General features: G+C 36.9%; 1 long non-coding RNA gene across 1 annotated transcript in view; it reads right to left on the bottom strand.

The window, feature by feature from the left end:
• Positions 1–14,083: 14,083 nt before the first annotated feature.
• The window catches only part of LOC116445909, a 32,680-nt gene continuing 27,644 nt past the window's right edge, over positions 14,084–19,119 (bottom strand). Inside the window, exon 3 of the long non-coding RNA XR_004240939.1 lies at positions 14,084–15,886. This is a non-coding gene — a long non-coding RNA (uncharacterized LOC116445909). The remainder of the gene's footprint in view (positions 15,887–19,119) is intronic.

Raw genomic sequence — 19,119 nt, 5'->3', positions numbered from 1 at the left:
GTTTGCATCCTAGTCATGTGCTTCATTGTACAGTGTCTGGAGGAGTAGTTGGTATTTTAGTTCTAATTAACTAATTCTCCTTCCCTCCTTATTGCCACAAATTGTTTATAAACCTTCTAAATAGCCTTTCTATGAGAAAAGTAGCCAAATATGGTGAGTGTCTGCAAAACACTTAAAATACAAATTTTGAGAGGGAAGATGTCAAAATTATTATAGAAAATGGGTTCAGTTTGTGTGAAGTTGTCCCATGTGCCAGCATTTTCATTCATTGCCTGTAATTGACTGACTCTGAGGCGGAAAGGACAGGCAAATTAAGGAGGAGAGGTGAGTCCTGCTGTAGTGGGTTGACCTTGGCTGGACATCAGGTGCCCACCAAGACACTGTATCGCTCTCCACTGGGACAGAGGAGAGAAGATAAGATGGAAAACAACTAGTAGGTTGAGATAAGGCAGTTTACTAAATTAAAAAAAAAAAAAAAGAAAAAGTTTACCTGAACAGGAGCAAAGGGGAAAAAATTAATCTCTGCTTCCCATCAGGAAGCAATGTCCAGACACTTCCAAGGAAGCAGGGCTTCAGCGCACACAGCAGTGGCTTCAGAAGGCAAGCACTGCAAAATAAAAAATATGCCCCATCCTTTCTCCCTAAGCTTTTACATCTGAGCTGACATCACATGTTATGGACTACCCCTTTGGTTAATTTGGGTCTGCTGGTCTCATTGTGTCCCCTCCCAGGATCTTGCCCACTCCCAGCACTTTGATGGGGGTGGGAATGTTAGAGGGACAGCCCTGATGCCCCCTTTTATCAACACCTGTGCAGCTACCAATGCAAAGCACAGCACTGTGAGGGCTGTATGGGAAAATGAACTCCAGCTCAGCCTGACCCAATACAATCTCTACCCTTTATTCCATACCATTTTGCATCGTACTCAGTTTCCATGTAATTTTGCCTCTTCCAACTGTTCCATTGCATTATCCCTTCTTACCCACACGTACAATTTAAACTACATCGTTAAACCATCTCTATACCAAACATACATTTTCATTAACTACATCCCCCATCCTTTCACAGATAGATAATATTTTCCCATTTCATGGGCTCTTGCCCTGGCATATTCATGGGAGTGGTCCAATGTAGTCAATTTGCCAGGCCTCACCATGCCAGAAACTGCCCTCTATTCCAAGATTCCACCTGTGTGGCTCACTTGATGGCAGCATGTGCTTCACATTTGTGGATAACCTGTGTGATAGTCTCTGTGGCCATGCCCACACCTCGATCACGAGCCCAACTTGTGGGGCTTGCATCCCTTCCATGATGTTTCATGGACCTATCGAGTATTTACACAGATTAGCTTCAGACAGGTAAATACATACACTTATTTCAAGATATTTATTTCCCTAGATGTTCTGTAATCAGTAGACCTAAATAGATCAGATACAGAAAGATTAACTTAGTAGCTAACATAGCACAGCTAGGTTTCACAGTGTTATTCAAGGTGGAGCTTGCTCCAGCCTCCTCTAGGTAAAATTCCTTGTTTTCATATTGATCTCTCACAGTTTCTGTATTTTGTTACCCTTCTGGCTGTGTTATCCCTTCTTCAAAAAGTATGTGCTAGCCTACTGTAGCAGAAACACCATGAGCACCCCTGCTTGTACCATTTGTAAAAGTAGTCATCTTTCTTTTGAATGTTTTAAAAATTTAAAATGTGATAGACTAAATGTAATATTCATAGGGAAAATGGAAATTTTAAAAGAATTTCTGGGTAGATGCCTGTGTATTGCCAACAAAAAGAAAGAAAATTATAGCACCAAAGAAAAAAAGAGAAATCACATCTGTGCAAGGACGATACTCTATCAAAGAAGAATAATTCATTTTGTCCTACCTTGGGGTTAAATGCTCACTGCTGCTTGGGAAATCTTGTGTTTCTTTTCTGCTGTGTATGTCTGTGAATGTTTTATGAACCTAACTGAGCTTAGGAATCAAGTTTCTTAGACAGACACAGTTTATTCAGAAGAATAAAGATACAGCAGAAAGTTATTGATTTTTGAGGACTCTACGCTTTGTGAAAAATTAACCAGACGTTCCTACCAAATCAATTGTATTACCCTTGCTGTTTCAGGACTTCTTCAGGACACCCATAGTGTGTTTTCAGTCCAAAATTGTCTGTACCATAATTTCTTTCATAAAAGGTGATTTCTGCTGTCTCTTTTGTCTATGATCATATGTCCCAGGCTTTGACAAGCTCTGACAAGCACAGCTCTGTATAGGAGTCCTGGTGTTCATAAGAAGCAAAGAGGCTGAACTCCCATGTTTAACAAATTGAGAGGAGTGAAAAATTCAAGAATCTTTGTCATAAGGATGAGATCTTCTTTCGCTGATGGAACTAAAAATGCAAATTTTATACTCTTCCACAATGCTTAAATGCTGTTTAAAAAGAAACAGTACTAGATTAATATCCTTTCAGTCTCCACTCCCAAGGGCTTCTCTCTTGAAACCATCATTAAAGCTCTCAGGTAGAAGTACTAACTCTTGGTAAGGTTTCCTGTATCCAAAGCAGGAACTTGCTGCAGTTGCCCATACACCAAAGAAATTTTATTTAGCAAGTGACAGTTATACAGCCTTCAGTCAGGACATTTGGTTTATAGATCATGAGCAATTATTTCCTTTCTCCTCATGAACATTGTTTTGTAACTTGTCTCCTGTTTCAAACTCTTTTTTTTTTTAATTGCTTTTATTTTATTTTGCATCATAGTAATTCACTGCTAGCTTTCTTGAACTTGAGAAAGCCTGGGTGGTTTTGGTTTCGAGATAATTTCATCAAGTTGACAAGAGTAAATTTTCCATGAAAAGACTCTGCTAACCTTCCTATGTGTTTAGTACCTTTTGTAACTGTGCAGCAAGGGTTTAATACATCCTCATTTCTCACTTTTCTAAGACTAGTGATGCTTCCTGTTTGATAACATCCATTGAATAGATCCTCTCTAATGAAAATTTAATAGAATTACTAGCAGCTATCAATGATGTAACACTGACCAGGAAAAACCTATTTTATTTTGCAGTTAGATTTTTCAGTTTCATTTGCTAATCGTGAATGGATTTGCTTCTATATATTAGCCATTACAGTAGTGCACATATCTGAGCACATGCTGAGGACTGGTTCCACTACAAGTCTGGTATAACACAATGCAAATGATCAGAATCTGCCTTCTGCAGGAGACTATTTGACTTAGCCTGGGTAAAAATGAGCATTTGTGGCGATTCTGTGGTACATGACACAAGTAGGAACACATGCAATCAGTGAGAGACAAGAGACTTAAACTCTTGTCAAAACAGGCTTTCCTGCACTTTTTAGGAAGGCTTATGAGCCAAAATAATATACAGCTTCTTACACTATGAATGATAAACCTCTAAAGATGATCAGGTTTGTTTTGATACATGAAAGAAGTTCCATGGGGAAGATTCAAATTTATGTTAAGAGAAGTCCAGGCTGATATATTTTTATCCCAGGTGACTTCTTGGGTGCTTGAATTTTTTCCAGAGATTTCTCTAAGGTGTCAGTGTACAAGTTCTGCTGTTTGAACTAAACTTATTTAGTTAAACACTTATTTTCACAAAATATTAATGATTTTCCATCTCTGTAATTTACTATGTAATTTAAATGGTTATCAAGAGCTGAACCATTCTGCTCACAAATATCCAAGTATTCCTGTTAGACATAATTTTTAAAGTGCTTTGGAATCAATCTGGATGAAAGTGCTCTGTAAATGGAAATTTTTTAAATTATAAACAATGAGATGTTAAATCTAAAAAATATTTTTGTTGTGTTTGATGAGTCCCTGATGAGTCCCTAAACTAGAAAAATTAAATTCCTTTGTGAAATAGGAGTCTTGGTGAGAAAAGGCCAGAAAGATCCAGGAGAGTGCAGCTGAACTGTAAGGTCAAATTTTCCTGGACTGGTAGGTTGTATGCCAGGGCTTGAGAAATTGTCTTAATATGTCTGGAGTACTTCTACTGAATATACATCATGCATGCATATGTGTGCATTTGTATTCTGTTTATATTTATATGGACTACTAACAGACATAGGTGAGAAACTTCAAAATAGATATAAAAAGAGCAGATGAGATATTCTCATAGATGGTTTTTACCAGGAATATAAAATTGAAAATGTCATAGTTCAGAAGCAATTTCATAGCCTTCACAATATAAAAAACCCCATGAATAACTAGACAAGAAAATTTAAATTGGAGCATGTCTTCAAAGGGAATCAAAGATTTCAGGTAAGGAAAACAAAGGTTTTAATAGGAACTGATCTGAAATGCAGTTACTGAGAGGTTTTAATGACCTGTGTTTGGGGGTTTTTTTTGCATTTGTTTCACTGCAAAACTGCAATTGAATTTTAACGTTTGAATCCAGCTGGTGTTTCATCTTAAATTTAGTTTAACTCTTTCTTGAAATTACCCCAGGGTGTACAGAATTTGAGCTGTTCAGAGCAGATAAGGAAGATCGATTCAATATCAGCTTTTCCAGGTGCCCTGTCATAATATTCACACATAATCTCTTGAAAGTGTGGATCTTGCTTTGGTAATTTTTCTACAACCATTGAAACATAAATGCTTAAATAATAATAGCAATAGTAATGATAGTAGTAATAATGATATTAATAATATTAACAATCATAATAATAACAGTAACAATAATAATAATATTCAGTAGAGAAATATTTTAATCATAAGCATTTGAAGTACCAAAGGTTCTCAGATTCTGGATCATAGGGAAATATATATTACAAAACTAAGTTTGAAATAAGTGCTCACAGTTTTCTATCAAGAATGACTTTTTCTAGTTTTTGTACATTGTCTTTTAAATAAGAAAGGTTATGACAAAAGATACTTATTTTAATTAGCTGATGGGTTAAAAAATCTGAGTGATATCATGTTTTCCACAGAGTCAGTCTTGACACATTTTCATCCTGTTCTCTGCCATTTGTTAAATGATACTTCCCAAGCAGCAGTCCCTGTGGAGCCACACTGAATACAGCCAGAAATACAGAAGCACAATTACAAAAAGGGCCATTTTCTTGTACATTTTAACTTAATTTGATGATGATAAGGAATTCATAAGAAATTTAAAAATGCAATGTACAAAAAGGAGCAACTGGGAAGTAGAAGGAAAAAAGCTTTAAAAGCCATGAACTGTAGAAAGCTGATTAAAAAATTCAAAACACTACATATATTGCGGATAATTAAACACAAATAAAAGTTGCTCTTTAAAGAAGAATGGATAAATAATAATCCTACATTGTTGTAGGTGTACTAAATGGAAATGGTAAATTTGTTAAAAATTGATGCAGACCTGGCAGATGTATTTGATAAATACATCTGCACCACATGGAAAAAACCAGTATGTTTTATTTAAACTTAAGAGGATGAACTATATTACAGCCTACTAGAAATGGAAGAGGTTTTAACAGCTGCTAAGCATAAGACCCAACTTTAAAATATCTGAATCATGTTAATTTTTAATATTCTTCAGGTATTTGGAATATTCCAGAATAAAAGAACAATGCTATGGATGTGACAGACTGCAGAAAGGGCAGGCAGGACAACCAGGGTATTAACAAGCTGCTTAGTCTGATACCCATCTGGATGAAATAATACAAGAGGTAATATAATAACTAGTTAATAAAGAATGAGAGGATATAGGTATAATTAATACTAGTCAAAATGGCTTTATGAAAATAAAGCCTGCCAGACAAACCTAATTTTTTTTATGGTTTACATATTTAGCAGATAAAGACATTGCTGCAGACTGAATATGTTTAGATTTCTCTAAAACTTTTACTTTAACCATCTGACATTCAGATTTTTTAAAATTACCTTTAGACTCAATCAAAATAAAGCACATGCCAATCAAAATAAAGCACATGCCAAACAGAATAGAAATTGATGGGTCTCCAAAAGTAGCTGTCAGGAAGACTCATCACTGAATGAGAATGTTCTCAGAGGAACTGATGTTCAATCTGAGACTATTCAATATTTTTTTTTTAATCCAGAATCTAGGAATAAATATTAAATTTCTGCTGAAAAAAAAGTTAGTACATAAGAGGCAAGAAGAATTACAAATAACTAGAGAGCCATATGACTGAGCAGCCTGGGGTTATTAGAATGGCAAAGCTGTGCATCTCTAACAAGGGATTCATGCCACTGTCCCATTCTCTAGTGCTACATCAAGGTGGTCTGGAAAGCCCGGATGCTAAAGACTATGCAGGCAGTAATGAAACATCAGCTTAAAGTGAAGTGGATCTATGGCCAAAAAGCATCTGAAATTCTCATACAGAAAAGCAAGGAGGTGGTAAATTAATCACAGCTAACATGTCAAGAAGAATTTTCCAGTCAGTGTTTTTTATCAGGTACTCCAAAGTAGAAGTGCAGGAGTTACAAAATTATTCTGTGGACTAAAAGTGTAACTAAATGTGTATAAATTCTCAAAAAAAATTAGAAGAGAGAACTTCTTGGCAATGAAAATGTACCTTCAGCAACAGAGCAAAGAAATAGTGATTATAAAATCACAAAAATTCAGACAACCAAAGATAGATTTAACTGTTTGTTCTCGAAAAAGTATTGTTCTATCTCATAATGATTTATTTCAAAACTGGCAGGATTTGTTAGAAGTCATAGAGTTTGTTATTAAACCACCAAATCTATTAGAAAAAGCAGGCAAATATTAACTTATCAAACTTATCAAAAAAGTAAAGTCTGCCTTGTTGTTTTGTACTAAGAGAAACCACTTATACCTACGAAGAAGGCTTTAAAATCAATGTATTTAAAAATAGATATTTTTTGTCTTTTTGCCCTAGTTTGAATTTTCCTTGCAATGCAGTTTCAGATAACAGTGTGCTGTAGTCCAAATTTCATCATCCAAAGTACAGAAGGAAATAAAAGGCATCTCAAAAAATGGAAAATACAATTCAGACTTTTTTTCTTCCACAAACATGAATGTGAAAATGAATGAGTTACTGTGTGTGAAGAATAAGCCCCTCACCACATGTCCTTCAAGAGGAAAATATTTACTCATAAATTCTAAACATTTTGTTTTAAATAGTTCTATTTCATAAAGTTTCATCACTTCCAAAACTAAGTAATGTCTTTATAGGTTTGAAGAGACTTATAGAGTTGGAGGCAAATAACAGCTGGGACACAGCCTCTAGATATCTTTGCTTGCAAGGTTTCATAATTCAGAGATGTTTGATCAATTCCAGGAGCAGAAGTAGAATCACCACATAAGAAAAGTGGAGGACATGCTTGTGTGTGCTGGACTGTTATAAATTCTTTAGGTGTGTTTTGTGGCCAACAGTGGAGAAGGGAATCTGGCATGTCTGTATGCAAATACAGATCCATTTTTCTTTTCCCTCACCTTTTCCATCTGCAGCTCTTTCATTCTAACCCTGCAGTTGTTCGTCATCCTGTCCTGAGACAGTTGGGCTGCCGTGCTTATTTTGCAATGGTTTCTGGGCATGTGTTCTACAGAGCCCTGAAACGCATTTATGCCAGCAGTTTCTAGCTCTGTTTTCTTTGGAAAATGGTCTTTCTGACATTTACCTTACAACTTCAGTGTGTCTCTGTGGCCTGTGTTTGGTGTGCAGATGATTTCTGACATCCTGATAGCTTACTTGGCATGAAAAGTACTTTGGTGCCTAAGGTTCCTGCGAAAGCCTGAAAGCCTACACTGATGGTCTAGATATGAACCTGCAAACCAGAAGCTAAAATCAGTCCAGGATGAATGGCAACATAGCTTCCAACAGCTGAAGAACCTGTAAGGGAAACCTGGAGGTTATTTCCCTAACAGCACTGCAGTTACAGGCAGGGACCAAGTCAATGCCAAACACTAGCTCCAAATGTGTGAAAAGCAGCAAGTAAAAGAGTGTAGTCAGGAGAATACAATAATATGATTCCTTGGCTTCCAGAACAGCTAGAATCTGCTTTTGTGACAAAGGAGCTACCCAGAACCTGCTGAGTGGTGCCTGCATGGCACCATCCTTTGCTCCAAGAACCTGAGGCATAGACTCTGTTTTCCCTAACATTAGACATTTATAATCAATGAAGAGAAATGGACCTGTCTGGAGTGTGAATCATCTGATTTATTTTAAACACCAGGCTTACAACAGAAAAATGTGACCTAGAAGTATCTATTTATTTCAACTGACTCTGGAGCAAGACTAGACAAGTAAAGCAGACAAAAAATGCCTACATTTGGAGAAATAAATCTGAAGACAATTGAGGAAGTTAATAGTTGCTAGGTTAAGACTGAATTGGAGTGAAGAATAATTTGAATCCAGGCTTAAAAACCCAAATTTTAGCTACATCCCATTAAATATGGCTAATTCCTTTATTGCTTCTGCATTCCAGGTGACCTTGCCACTCTCTAATTTTAGACCATGAACTGAATGTTCTGGAAGGAAAGATGCTCATTGCTGTTTAGAGTGGGCAATTTTATCAAACCCCATTGTTTACTTATGATGTTTCCTTCTCTTACCCATATTCTTCGAAAGAATTAAATATCTAACTCATGCGGTCTTAGCCCAACTAGCAGGTCTCTCAAATGCCTACAGACAAGCCCATATGCACCTCAAGTACTGTGTCCAGTTTCTGGACCCCTCAATTCAGGAAGACATTGAGGTGCTGGAGTGTGTCAAGGAAGGGTAATGAAGCTGGTGAAGGATTTGGAGCACTAGTCCTGGGAGGAGCATCTGAGGGAGCTTGGGCGGTTTAGTCTGGGGACTCCCCTCAGGGAGGACCTTATCACTCTCTTCTCTCAGGTAAGTAGCAACAGGGCAAGAAAACGTGGTCTTATGCTTGGCAGGGGAGGTTTAGGTTGCATATTAGGAGGATTTTCTTCACAGAAAGAGTGATTGGATGTTGGAATGGGCTGCCTGGTGGAGTCACTGGAGGTGTTTAAGGAAAGACTGGACATGGCACTCAGTGCCACGGTCTAGCTGATTTGCTGGTGTTCAGTCATAGGCTGGGCTTGATGACCTCAGAGGTTTTTCCAATCTAGTTGATCCTGTGATATTGAGATATTCTCTCAGGATTTTATTGGATCTGTTAGTTGGTACCTCAAATGTCAATCTGAACTTATTTTCAGAGCACATATTTTTTGGGGGGGGGAAGAGTTGGTTGGTTGGTTGGTTGGTTGGTTTTCTCCTGTTCATCAAAGCAACTCACTTAAAAGGAAATGGAATTTTTTTTAGGAAAAAGCTCATGACTCAATCATAAGTTTCATAACATTCATTTAAGATCCTCATAATGCTATTATACAAAAGTATTCCTGTAGGACAATCTCCATGAATAAGCATAAAAGGACACAGTCATAAACTTATAGACTAAGTTTTGGAATAAAAAATATGTCAACTTCTAGCATTCCCAGACTGCTATCTCTTCTCCCCAGTTTTTCCGAGTTACAGCACAATCTTCACTTTATGATATTTGCTTTCTCATTATGTATTAATCCTACTTAGTCAGTAAATCTTTGTAAAGGAAAAGAATATTTCAATGGGAAGACCTTTAGATTTTAAATCATTGCAGTTGGAAGAATTAAAAGTTTTTTAATGGTAGAAAACAGAGAGGTGTTAGTCCAGCATCTCTGTATCAGAGTAATACTGAAAAGAAAAAAAATGCACCAAGTCTATACAATAGAATTAATTTTAAAAAAACCCCAAACCTATTGAAATATGTGATGTTTTTAACATGGGTCTCTACTGGGTTTGCCAACCAACTTCCTTGAGTTCACAGCTCAGAGGGAGCTGCAATTCATCACTAATCTTATATGTAGGTAACTTGTGATATGCTTTGACAAATCTCATCTAAATGTAAAATATTACTGCCATTTTTATCCCACAATAAATCTTTGTTCCAGAGTTGCTTACAAGTCTGCTTTAACAGCATTTAAAGAAAATAACATCTGTATTGCATAGAGACCAAAAGTTATTTTCTACAGCCAATGAAAAAAAAAACCCTTAAAAACTCTTCCTGTTGTCATATGTATACACATGTATTCACAAACATAGGCTCACATACAATAGGAAAAAAGGCCATGAATGACTTAAAACTAAGACATAAAACCTTAAATGCAAAATGGAGCTGTGTGCAGCTAAGGAGAAACAGTGTGCTATCAGCACTGGTAAAATAAATGGTGTTGCATGAATTAGGTATTACCAATGGATTGTAAATAACAAAGGTATAATAGTTCCTGGATATATTTAGAGGAGAAAGTAAACTTATCCATTAACAAATAGCTTTTTACAATTACATACTCTTTGAAAGTCTGGGTTTAGACTGCATGAATGCTAATTAATACATAAAGTAACATTTTTCAGTCTGCCATCTATTTCTGCAAACATTTCTATCACGTGATTAAGATAATCAAGGGAGACTGCATTGAAAATTATAAACAGAAATTCATCAATAAATGGATGTCGCGGGTTCGGTTTGTAACCGGGCGGAAACACCAATTTAGTGTAGTGGTTTGGTCCAAAATACTCATTACTGTTTATCTGCTGTGAGATAAGAATTAGGAGAAATGCAAAACAGGCACTAAACTTGAAAGAATATAAAGAAGTTTATTAACAGACCTAAAAGAGGAAAAAAAAAATTATACCACCTTCAGAACTCTCCTCCTCCCCCCACCTTCCTCCCTTCTCCCACTGACAATGTGAAAAGACAACCCTTAAGATGTTCAGTCTGTTTACCACTTCCATAATAACCTTGTTCTGTCCATTTAGAAAGAGAAGTCTCTTCTTGCTCATGCTATGAAAACAGTATCACAACGAGCCAGCCGCCCACTTCCAAATATTGTTCAGTCCATTTAGGAAGAGGAGTCTCTCTGCCTGCGTGTGAGTCCTTTCCCCCGACTTGCAGCTTTTCCCGCAACTGCTTTCGAGGGTCCACTCTTGAAGTTTTTTGGGGTATAATTTTAAGGTTGAGCCGTTCAGAAACAAAAACAGAGGCCCTTCTCCTTCCCTGGGAGCAAAGGGTCTTCATCATCTTCATCGTTAGGACTATCTCTGGGAGCATCTCTAGGAACTGAGGTTTTCTCCTTTCCCATTTGGAGCAAAAGTCCTCATCTGGTTCATCTCTCTCCCTGTCCAAACTTCTCATGAAATTACAGCTGCGTCAGCATCTGCCTATCTCAGCGCAGGTGCTTTTGCTTACGAGTTGAACACTCCACCCCCCAGATCTTCATGAAATTACAACAGGATACTCTGATATATCATAGCTTCACAACAGAATTTCAGCTTTAAGCATCTCCTCTCTCTCTTCCCTCAGGTTTTCAGCTCTTCACAGCAATAAAAGGGTTACTCTCACCTCGGCCTTGCAGCTTTGCAGCTGGAATGTTGAATGTTTCTTATCGCAGTGGAGAGGGGGGAGAGCCGAGCCGCTCCGGCTGCCCACGGCAAGGCAGTGGGGGGGGTTCCATGGCTGGAACAGGTCCATGGCTTCAGGATGGCCGTGGCCCGGCCCGGCCTGGCCCAAGCAGGGCCTGGCCGGGCCCGCTGGCCCCCACACGGGGCCCGCAGCCACCTGTCCCAGCGCCGGAAACGAGAGAGAGCTTGGAGGGGGAGTTTGCCTATTCTTAAATGTGGATCACAGAGGTGATCACAACTTTAAGTGGCTTAGAGAATTGTCCATATTCAAACTGGCCAGCTGATAGGTTCTATCAGTTCCCAGAGGAAACTGTAAGCACCCCTTAGCAAGGACGTCCCTTCCGGGACTATGCTTGCTAACCTATGACAATGGAACAGAATCTACTTGTTCAATGGCAGTAGGTATAATCCTTTCCACTTCTGTAGCACTTCCATCTTGAAGTGCTCTATTTACCTACTCTGGAATGACTTCAGCATTTAGACCTGTATTTCACTTGAAGCATTATGCCAATAGTACTACACATCTCTAGTTTTTAGCTGGAGGAAGGATAGAGTAATTGTCATCTTGGAGTAACAAACTGGCACACCTGACATGGGTGATGTTCAGTTTTGCTTCATGACAATAATGATGATTGCAGTAGAGATTTGGTTCACTTAAGTCACTCTTGACTAGAATTGGATTAGAAAGAGAATGATAGCAATACGAGCGAAAAACAGGTACTTTTTGGGGTGTCCCAGAAAGAAAAAAAAATTCTGTGCTGTCCAATACACTAAAGAGACCAAGAAAATGTGCAACTGAAATCAGGAAACTGTTTTAAATCCCATTTCTCTTTGGGGTTTAGGCACCTGACTCAGGGGTTCTAAAAGGTGTCACTCTCTTCATGAGAGTCACTATCCTGACTATCCTTCACAAAACACTATCCTGGCCTTCAGCATTTCACTTTCTATTTCACAACAACTTGGCTAGAGGAAACAGTGCTCAGTCTAGAAATGACTGATCCAGACTAACTACTCTCTCAGGATCCAAGATGCACCTATTTTATATTCATATCCATGCACTCTTCCTACTTTGTACTTAACTTCTCTACAACCAGGCCACAAGCAGTACTGAGTGGCAGGTATCTGCAGCCTGCCTTCTTAACAGCATCCCTTAAAATCAGTGTGAATATTAAATTGAACGAGTCTAAAATACAGGCAGAGGAAATAATAATGCCTATGTCCTTTGGGTTAGGATGCTTCTCTGAAAGTGAAAATTATTAAGAGTTTTTGTATAAAATACAAATGCATTGTAAATTATTATCATACTCTCTAATGCTGTCCTGATTTTACTTCTTTTCCAATAAAACACTACTTCTTTTTCTGATATGAAATGGCTTAGCTTTTCTTGAGTGCAGCTATTTTTTGGTATATCAATCTCCCATCAGAAGAAGGAAGATAGATAATATCTTGTGGCATATCTCACAGAGTAGTGTTCAGTTGCCCAGAGTTCCCTGTGAGGACAAAAAGTTATTTTCATGAGTTGATTCACCAAAAAAATTGGAAAGTATCTATGAAATTCAGCTTCAACTGAACCTACGTCACTATAGTGGGGATTTGAAGAGCAATCTGCACTTACAGTTCCTGATGGCTTTTTAGAACCCCTATCCCACTTGCCAGATCAGAAAAAATACATTCATGTGTACAATATGTCCATCATGAATTAACCCATACTATAAGATAGTACACAGTACTCCAAAACATCATCTGTCATTGTCTGCTGCTGCAGAGAAGCTATCACAGCAAGTTTTGTATTCCCTGCAGTACCTGGAAGCTTAGCAGTTATAAAAAGGTCAGCAGCAAACTCCTGATTTTGTTTACTGCTGCCTATATACCCTATGGGGATTTTATTTTGATAGGTCTGTAAGTAAATTAAATGGTCTATTTGCATATTGTTACAAAAGTGTAAACCTTTTATAGTGTTTAATAAAGATTTACACAATACCATAAACTTGATATATACCCCGTGCTAGTATAATTGAGACATGCTAGACAAACTGCACTCAGGATATCAATTTATTTCATTATTTATGATTTTGTGTAACACCATTAGTAACGAACATATGTTGTTGTAAAACATTTGGTAATATTCTCCCCTCCCTCGCACTTCTAGAGCTAAATCTCATTGAAATTCACTTATTCTATCACTCATGACATTTGTCGAGGCAAACACAGGGAGAGGGGTGTATTCACCTGAGAAACCTGTAACCTGAGCAAATGCCCTGGACTTTTATTACCTTTGTTAGGGTTTTATTATTTATCATGGCAGCAACATTGATTTCTGAAGAAGCAATTACAATGACAAAATTACGTTAGAGCAAGAGCTTACAATTGCAGCTGCAAATTTGCCATGTAAGTAGAAATATCAAAACTGGGAAGAAGTGCAGACTGTTGTTCTCTTGATCCTTAATTCATTGAGAATGCATATCTCAATTCAGAACAATTGGATCACAAACATCCAGAAGCAGAAGTGTCAAAACCAGACAGTTATATGCCCATACATAGATTTATTATTTGTGTCTGTGATAAACATAGTTCTTCTCTGGGAAAAGAGAGGAAAAAATCACTGTAAATACAGATAATACCAGAAGAGAAAGTGATCCCAAAAAACAAAAAAAATTAGCAGAACAGGAGAAAAATACTTTGATATTTATCTATATTAATGGCAGTGACTGGAAAAAAAATTTTAAAAAAAGCCCAAGCAACATTCAACAAAAAGCCCTGTATGAAATTATTGGTAAGACCACTATCTCCAACTATTAAATTAGCTCTTACTGGTCTATATTTATTATAAGTGGGGTTCAAGTATGAATGCTTCATGGATGTAGACTTACAGCAAAACTTGGTGTCTAGGTTTAGAGCAAAACAGGTAGAGATTACAAAATTTTCAGCAGTCTTTCAATTGTCATAATGTTTTTAGTCCTTGTGAACAGAAGGTCTCTTGACTTCCTTGTGCTTGGTTTTCAAATCTCTAATATGGTGGTAATGACATATTTCTTATGACTTGCTGAATGACACTGAATTTATTGAGAGGTACTCAGTGTGATTTGTGCTATAAAGATGTCAAATAAACCAAGACTATGATTCAGACACAAAATTACAGATTTAACTTTCCAAAATAGTACTAGATTTCTGGTATTAAATAAATTTGTCACTAACACCTGCTAAGCCTTTATTTTTACAGAATTGAAGAAAATCTGTACTCCTACCTTCTGTTGATATATTTCTGTTATGTCTCGAAAAGTGCTTCATGCACCTAAGTGCAGCTGTGTGTGCTGTAAAATGAGTTAAAATGGGCTGCTTGTGTTTGCTGAGATATATAATGTTTGAGATTGGGTCCTCCTACACTTCTGAGTCAAAAGAAAACCTCATTTGGGTTTTCTTTCTATAAGATCTTCCTGAATACATAAGCTGTTTGTTTTTTACAAATCCAAAACTGTGGATCTAAGCTACCTAAACTGTCTCTGATTAGAAACATAAAGAAAATCCAATCTCTTTGTATTTCTAAAGCATTCATTACTCTCATATCAAGGCTGCATCTGGGTGATAAGAGAATTAATTATATATTTCACAAAGTATATAAAGGCTTTTTTTTTTACATTCTCTTTGAAGTTTTCTGAAACAAATTAAAATAAAATCCTGTGTTAAAAAAAAAGAAGTGAAGAGGTCAGTTCTGTTCCATTCCAAATTACTATTGTTACCACCTGCTGATCTACTGCTGTTTATAGAACTACCCTAACTGCCCCAACTGTTGTTTCAATTACTTTGGATGTTATAAATGTCAAGGGAAAGCAAAAGGGATATGCATTTTTTAACAAATTACTCTCTCTCTCCTTACTAATACCATTTTTTAATTCAACATTTGAGAACATTCATTGAACTTATGAAATTCTCCAAAAGGGCTGCTTATGAGCTCTCAGGCTTCATCTGCCTTCCTACTTTTACAATCCTCTATAAATGCCATGTCATCTATATATGTAGAAGTGAGAAGTGACTTGAATTAATTAACTGTGAATAATAAGGTGGTCATTGACACCTGATGAAGATAATATGGCTGTATTTTATAGGAGTGAAAATTCCTTAGTTGCCTGAGTGCTTTTCAGGAACTGAACTGATGAAGCTATTGGTTGGTACCACACTTCTCATTCCTTGTAGAGAATGAAATAGGAAATTTTGAAGGACAAATCACTTTCAGAATTAGAAGCCAACAAAACTAAAAAAAATACAAAGTAGTGTTGGTGGTGAATGATTCATAAGTGTTTGTTGGACACCATGTCTTCATATTCTTTTATTTCTCTTTCTCTTTTAATGTTTTATCCAATCTTGCCTTTTCTTCCAGGAGTTTGGTTGGCACACTTTCTCACCCCTGCTGTGAATGAACACAGGAGATATGTTGAGATTCCTGTGGTTAGTCTGGGACTAATAGTGAACCTAAAGAAAAATAAAACATATAAAATATTAATTGATTTTATTTTTTGATTCACAATAGCATTGTGGTTTAAAAACCTCAATTATTAACTTGTCACATCATTACTTTAAAAACTCATTAAATTCTAACTCAATTCTGCCTTTACCCAGACCGCTTAAGTCAGACAGGGAACAACTAGCATGAAAAGGGTAAGGGAGGAATATCTTTGAACCTTAAAATCCATAAATAATTCCTTTTTAGTGGAAATGGATTTGAAGATGAAGTTAAATTTGGAATGCTGTAACCTTTTAAAAAGCTATATTCTTATTTTAATATTGCAAGTTACACCTGGCTAGAGTCCTGAAATTGCTGAAAAATCCAAGTTTCAGGTTCAATAAAAATTATGTACTGTTTATAGTTATTACTAGTTTTAGCCTACCTATTACACAAAAAATTAACTGAAAGATCAAATGAAAAATAAATTATCCAAAATGAGTGGTTCAGCATGTTTTTATTTGCTTAACCAATGCCTGCCCTTTTTTTCTCCCTTTATTCAATATTTCCAGAGCAATTTGCAGATTAGAAATATTTTTTCCTTATCTGAGCAAATGTATAAACTCCTGAAACAATCCTCCAGACAGGAAACTCTTTCCATGTTCACAACACTGAAGTTGGCAAAATTATGGTTGTCTGCCTGGTAAAAATGTTCATGAAGATGTACTAGTGAATAAGGTGGCAGAAGATCTTCATCTTACAATGATCTGCACAGTTACAAATGCCCAAGAATTGATGTTTTGATTTGAAAAGAGCCCTTAAAGATTAGGAAATAGTTTTTCAGGTAATGTGAATGGACTTAAAGTAGATGCTTTTCATGGTGAAATTGTCAGCCTTCAACATACATCTACTTTGTAATTATAAAGGGATTACGGAAAAGGTTGTCCTGTAAAAAAAATGAAATAGGGAAAAAAAGGTTTTATCAATTTTAGAGTCTCAATCTCTCATTAGAAGAATGCATTAACCTAGAAAATTCACCGGAAATCATAGCAAGGCCTACAGTAAAACAACTCTAAGACTACTACATACTCTTTCCTCCAAGGAGTGTTTGTCTCATGATCACTCAAACAGGAAAATCTGTGCCACTTGTTTTTTTAAGACCATAGCCATGACAATTTGATGACATCTGTATGTTTTACAATTATTTCTGAAAAGATAAAGGGAATCCCATTTGTTCCAGTGTTTCTCCCTTTTCTCCTCTCATCTTTTACCCCTGCTGCCCTTGCTAGCTATCCATTGCTTCCCAACATACCAGCCACAGTGCCCAAGCCTAGGTTCTGTCCATCTCAACACATTCTTATCTCCCCCTTCCTCATGTTTCTATCTCTTCATACCAAAAGACATTCTCCCTCAAGCATCTGCTGCCAGAAGTGGGTTACTCAGAGTGTAGAACAATCTCTTCTTGCCCCCTGACAATTCTGGCAGAACTAGACTGAAGGAGACCCAAGCCTCCTGCTTGCTGCCTTGGGATGGAGAATACAAAGTCCTGCTGACAGGTTGTCACACAGGAGCTGTGCAGGACTGGAGGGCACTTGGTGACAGTGTCTCTGCACAGAATAAATCTTCAAGACTGATGTGGTCCCTCTGAGTGTTTGCTAAGTTCACCTTTAAAGGTTTCTTCCAGCCATACAGTTTATACAGGAGAAAATACACCAGCATTACATGCCTATCAAACAACACTTTGGACGCTACTACCCATGGTAAACAAAAGAGTTTTCCAAAGATCATAAAGGTATTTTCTCCCACTCAAATACAATTCTACCTGTTCTGCCAGAGACATTTTCACTCCTAAATTCAACAGCTCAAAACAAAGAGATGTTACATTGAAAAATGTAATATCCTACTATCCTGATTTTTTATAGCCCAGCCTATCATGATTTTATTTATAATTTGAGGGCTGACCCCTTCCTTATGTTTATAAAGTCCAATAAAATCACACAGTTTAAGAATATTGAACATGTTCTTGTGGCTCACTGTTCAAAACAAATAACTGAAAGGATGACAGTAAGCCTGACTGCTTTAAAATATGTATTTTTATGTAAATACATATTTTGTTATTGTTTCATATATCAAATATAGATCTTCTATAAGCTTGATTTAGTTTCTGAATCACCCCAGCTAAATGTTATGTGAATTTTTTGGAAGAACAAAGCCTCCACTGAGACTCTATTATTCACAACTTCAGCTGCATTGACAACACTTGGGAAGCAGCACTACCCTGAAAGTTCAGCTCTCATTAAACAAGCAGGAACTTAACATGCCTTCTGAAGAGAGAATTTGACCTTTGTTTTCCCAATGATTTGACTGTCACATCAAATGAATACTAGAGCAGAAGCAATTTAAATAAACACACTTATAAACATATAGCATATCAGTAATGATACAGACACCTTCAAAAAAATTCTTGCTCTAAATTTCAGCTTCACTTTCTTAACTTGCCTGAGGTATTTTCTATTATTTTAGTTTTATTTCTACACACAGGGTTTTTAGATTTTGCATGGATATTAGCTAATGAGTTACTCACACAGTTCATTTTTAACTTGTTTTATTTAGTTGAAAAGGTACCATTTGTCAAAGGAAAGCAACATTAAACAACTGCACAACAATGAAATGCTAACTCACTGAAAATGAGCGTGTCTCCAGGTGAAGAAATAAAGAAGAAATTTTTGTCAAGATCCCTACACAGAAATCCTCTAATGTCCCTCACTGACTGCAGAAATAGCTCATCCCTCTTCAAAGATGACACTTTCTGCTTCTACACAGCCCTTTTTATTGTAAATGGAGCACAAGCTTAAATCTCTCACAAAGGGCAGAAGCCACAGTAGGTCCTTGGGAAATAAGCTTTATTCTATGCAATGGGATAAGGAGTGGAACAGGAACAGCTTGATCAGGGAATAACAGATTTAGACAAAATATCATTGAAATTCTTTTATGGAAATTGGATTAAAAGTTTTCTTGAGAGACTATCTTCTGCCTTAAACAATACAATAAGGGTTTTAGCCCAGAGGGAGAATGTCATCAGCTCCTATATGTTGTCATTTAGTGTGGGGAAGACACCTGAAGGACAGAAGAGGTCTGATACTGAGGGGGGAAGGTAGAGAGCTGTAATCCTGGTAAAGCAGGGACTCAGGTATCTCACAATGGAGTCCAGACATAAAAATATCAAGTGACAGTTGACTTTGGCTTCCAATCTGGTTTGTCT

Source organism: Corvus moneduloides, chromosome 6 (assembly GCF_009650955.1).
Source record: "Corvus moneduloides isolate bCorMon1 chromosome 6, bCorMon1.pri, whole genome shotgun sequence".
NCBI classification, from domain to species: Eukaryota; Metazoa; Chordata; class Aves; order Passeriformes; family Corvidae; genus Corvus; species Corvus moneduloides.
The sequence above is the reverse complement of the archived record's forward strand: the minus strand, read 5'-3'. Positions and strand labels throughout refer to the sequence as shown.